The 5,051-nt window shown below is 36.1% G+C and overlaps 1 pseudogene; it reads right to left on the reverse strand.

Moving 5' to 3' along the window:
• Window positions 1–286: 286 nt before the first annotated feature.
• LOC139760957 (cytochrome b-like) lies at window positions 287–1,389 on the reverse strand (annotated as a pseudogene).
• Between the last annotated feature and the right edge of the window lie 3,662 nt (window positions 1,390–5,051).

Raw genomic sequence — 5,051 nt, forward strand, 5'->3', positions numbered from 1 at the left:
CAAGATTCTAAAAAGGCATATTTACACCTGAATGATGTCACTCGGTTGATATGCTTATGTGTGAAAAAGATATGTAAGTAAACTTTAAAACAAACATTGTAAAGGACAAATGACGACATGCAAGAAACTGGATTCCATGCCTGCAAAAACTATCTCGCTTTACAGTACAAACCGCTATCTATTATTATTATATTACTAAACTTGATTGATAAGAGTAATATCTCTTTTTAAGCGTTTTCAAAACGCTGTTTTTTTATAAACTAATTAATCAATCTAGGAGGGAGTCTCATAAGTATATAGAAATAGGATTAAGTACAAAATAAGAAAAATATAAAACGGTTAAGATTTGTCCAGTTAAGATATAAGGGTCTTCTACTGGTCGTGCTCCAATTCGTGTAAGTAAAATTAGAATTGATACTAGAGATCAAAATAGAAATTGGCTTAAAGGGTAAAACGCTAATCTTCGGAATTTTGAACAGTGAGTAGCTAGTAAGATTATGATATTGGCAACTGAAAGGACTAAGACAATTACTTCTCCTATTTTGTTAGGGATAGATTGTAAAATAGCGTAAGCAAATAAGAAGTATCATTCAGGCTGAATGTTCGCTGGAGTAGATATAGGATTGGCTGGAATTAAATTGTCTGGATCTTCTAAAAGATAAGAGTCTAATAGTGAAATTGTGACTAAGAGCGTTAACAGGACAATAAATCCAACTAAGTCTTTGAAAGAAAAATAAGGATGAAAGGGACATTTATCTGGTTGTCTTGAGATGCCCAGCGTATTTCCTGATCCTCTTTGGTGTAAAAAAAACAATGTGAATACCCGATAAAGCTATGATTACGAAAGGTATTAACAAGTGAAGTGTAAAAAATCGTGTTAAAGTAGCATTTCTTACAGAGAATCCTCCTCAGATCCATTGTACTAAGTCAGTGCCAATATAAGGAATTGCAGAAAATAGATTTGTAATTACAGTAGCTCCTCAGAAAGATATTCGACCTCAACGTAAAACATATCCTAAAAAGGCAGTTGCTATTGTAGCAAATAAAATGAAGACTCCAATTATTCATACTTCAATGAATAAGAAAGATCCATAATAAATACCTCGTCCAATATGTATATAAAGGCAAATAGAAAAGAATGATGCTCCGTTGGCGTGTATTGTTCGGAGTAGTCATCCATAGTTAACGTCACGACAAATGTGGGCAACACTGGAAAAAGCTAAATCAATATCTGCTGTGTAGTGTATTGTAAGAATTTGAACTGATAAGCATAAACCTAAGAGAGAACCAAAATTTCAGTGTTGAGATATTTCTTGGAATGGGTATATCAACTATAGCTCCGTCAATGATTTTGAATAGGGGATGTGCTTTTCGAATCGGTGTTGTCATTTATTTTGATAAACTTAAAGCTCCTAGAAAGACTGATGTAACTTCAACTACGACAATAAGTGTAAAAAGTAAATATAAGATTCCTACAATAGTTACTTTTATGACTGGAAAGTTATAGATAAGTAATGTTAAATCAGATGAATAGTCTGAGGTGCTTTTAGCAAATTGAAAAGAGTGTTGCATAGAGACTGGCTGGAAAGAGAATAGAGTGTCTGTCAAAAAAAAAAAATTCTCGATAAGAAAAGCGAGAGGAAAACAATAAGTCCAGCGTAAAGAAAAGATGTTTTAAAAGACTCGTTTGAGGCTAGTGAAGCTACGTAGATGAACAGAACTAGTATACCGCCTAAAAAAACTAAAAATAGGAAATATGAGAATCAAAATGACGAAGGAATTAGGCCAGTTGATAAGGAAATTAAAGATATTTGAATGAGGAGGATAATTCCTGTTGCTAATGGGTGAACTAGACGAGTAAATGAAATTGATATAAAAGAATGATAGATATAAAGGAAATAACAATATCATGAAATAGTTTAATTAGAATATTAATTTTGGGGATTAAAGACATGGTTTAGAACTTTTTCCTGATGTTTTGAGAATCTTAATATTCTATTCTGGTTTACAAGACCAAAGTTTTCAAATAAACTATCAAAGCTAATGATAATTAAATTTTTTTTTTATACTGATTGGTACCTAGTGTTATGGTGCTTTGTGGAATGTGAGTATTTTGCTAAAAACGATAGCATCTTTTGAATATCCTTTTGAAGTTAAAATCTGTAATGTTAGGGGTGTTTTTGTTTTAACTTGCGGGTTGTCTTGTCATGGTTATGAAACATTTTTTTATTGTTTTTTTAGGAATAGAAGCATGTGAGGGGGGCGTTAGGATTATCTATCTTGGTTTCTGTAGTCCGAACTCATGGAAATGATTATATCAAAAGATTTAATTCTTTACAATGCTAAAGCTTTTAAATGCTACAGCTGTATTAATGATATTTGTGGGGATATGAGAAGTAGTTCAATTTTTCTTGTTTTCTCTTTTCTTTTCTTTTTAAAATGTAGTCATGATTTTTTTCTTTATGAACTCGGGTATATGATGGGTATGGATTATTTAAGTTTTGCTTTGATTTTATGAGAATTTGAGTTGTTCGTTTAATGGTTTGTTCTAAGCAGAAGGTAAAAAAAAAAAAGAAAATGATATTTTAGAAGAGGGTTCTTTTTAGTTCATTTATTCTTACTAATTTGTTTATTTTTAACTTTTTCTGTTACATTTCTTTATATATATATATATATATATATATATATATATATATATATATATATATATATATATATATATATATATATATATATATATATATTGGGAGGTGAGTTTGAATGGTGAGAGGCTGGAGGAAGTGAAGTGTTTTAGATATCTGGGAGTGGATCTGTCAGCGGATGGAACCATGGAAGCGGAAGTGGATCATAGGGTGGGGGAGGGGGCGAAAATTTTGGGAGCCTTGAAAAATGTGTGGAAGTCGAGAACATTATCCCGGAAAGCAAAAATGGGTATGTTTGAAGGAATAGTGGTTCCAACAATGTTGTATGGTTGCGAGGCGTGGGCTATGGATAGAGTTGTGCGTAGGAGGATGGATGTGCTGGAAATGAGATGTTTGAGGACAATGTGTGGTGTGAGGTGGTTTGATCGAGTAAGTAACGTAAGGGTAAGAGAGATGTGTGGAAATAAAAAGAGCGTGGTTGAGAGAGCAGAAGAGGGTGTTTTGAAATGGTTTGGGCACATGGAGAGAATGAGTGAGGAAAGATTGACCAAGAGGATATATGTGTCGGAGGTGGAGGGAACGAGGAGAAGAGGGAGACCAAATTGGAGGTGGAAAGATGGAGTGAAAAGGATTTTGTGTGATCGGGGCCTGAACATGCAGGAGGGTGAAAGGAGGGCAAGGAATAGAGTGAATTGGAGCGATGTGGTATACAGGGGTTGACGTGCTGTCAGTGGATTGAATCAAGGCATGTGAAGCGTCTGGGGTAAACCATGGAAAGCTGTGTAGGTATGTATATTTGCGTGTGTGGACGTGTGTATGTACATGTGTATGGGGGGGGTTGGGCCATTTCTTTCGTCTGTTTCCTTGCTGTACCTCGCAAACGCGGGAGACAGCGACAAAGTATAAAAAGTATAATATACATTAGGTTTGAAAGGAGTTTAATTCCAACTTTGATTTTAATTTTAGGTTGGGATATCAGCCTGAACGAGTTCAGGCTGGTTTATATATGCTGTTTTATACATTATTTGCTTTACTCCCTTTGTTAATTTGTATCTTTATGTTGTATAATGTTGGAGGAAGCTTATCTATCGGAATGCCTTATAAGATCATAGAATTAAATTTTAAGTCAATATTGTGGTATATTTCTTCGGTATTTGTTTTTTTGGTAAAACTCCCCATGTATATGTTTCATTTCTGATTACCTAAAGCTGATGTTGAAGCTCCGGTAGCTGGTTCTATAATTCTTGATGGTGTTTTATCAAAATTGGGGGGTTACGGAATTATTCGTATTTTACTGTTATTTTCTTTAGTTAATAAGAGGTTTGTTTGATTATGAGTTAGTTTAGGAATTGTTGGTGGACTTTTAGTAAGGTTTATGTGTTTGGGGAGGTAGATATTTAGTCTTTAATTGCTTATTCTTCTGTAGCTCGTATAGAAATAGTTTTAGGGGTCTTATAACATCGAGATGATGGCGAATGACTGGTTCTTTTGTAGTTATGATCGGTCACGGGTTATGTTCATCAGGTTTATTTTGTTTGGCCAATATAGTCTATGAACGGATCGGGACTCGTAGAATGTCAAATGGAAAGGGTTTCTTAAGATTTATACCAAGTATGGGGTTGTGGTGATTTGTTCTTAGAATTGGAAATATGGAAGCACCACCAACTTTAAATTTTGCTGGAGAAATTCAGATTTTATGTAGTTTGATTGGATGGAGAAAAATTACTATAATTGGCTTGGGAATACTTTTATTTCTAAGCACCAGGTATACTATCTATATGTATAGAATTAGGCAACGTGGTTTATTTTATAGCTTATTATTTCCTTGTAACCCTGGCAAAATTCGAAAATGGGCTTGAAATCAAGGGTCTAATTTTCTTGAATGCGTGGGTCTGGTGGGCTTAAGGGCAAGGGTCTGATGGGCTTGAGGGTGAGGGTTTGATGGGCTTGAAAGCGAGGGTCTGACGGTTATGAAGGCGAGGGTCTGATGGGCTTGAAGGCAAAGGTCTGATAGGCTTGAAGGCAAGGGTCTGATGGGCTTGAAGGCAAGGGTCTGACGGGCTTGAAGGGGATGGTCTGATAAGTTTGAAGTCGAGGGTCTGATGGGCTTGAAGGCGAGGGTCTGGAGGTCTTGAACGCGAGGTCCTGATGGTCTTTATGGCGAGGGTCTCATGGGCTTCAAGGCGAGGATCTGAGGAGCTTCAAGGCGAGGGTCTGATGGGCTTGAAGACGACCGTCTGATGGGCTTGAAGACGACGGTCTGATGAGCTTGAATGCAGGTCTCATTGGCCTCAAGGTCAAGGCCTGATAGGCTTGAAGGCGAGGGTTTAATGGGCTAAAATTAATTGTCTGATGGGCTTTCTTGCGAGGCTCTCGTGGGTTTGAAGGCGAGGATCTGATGGGCTTGTA

This window comes from Panulirus ornatus, chromosome 38 (genome assembly GCF_036320965.1).
Source record: "Panulirus ornatus isolate Po-2019 chromosome 38, ASM3632096v1, whole genome shotgun sequence".
NCBI lineage: Eukaryota > Metazoa > Arthropoda > Malacostraca > Decapoda > Palinuridae > Panulirus > Panulirus ornatus.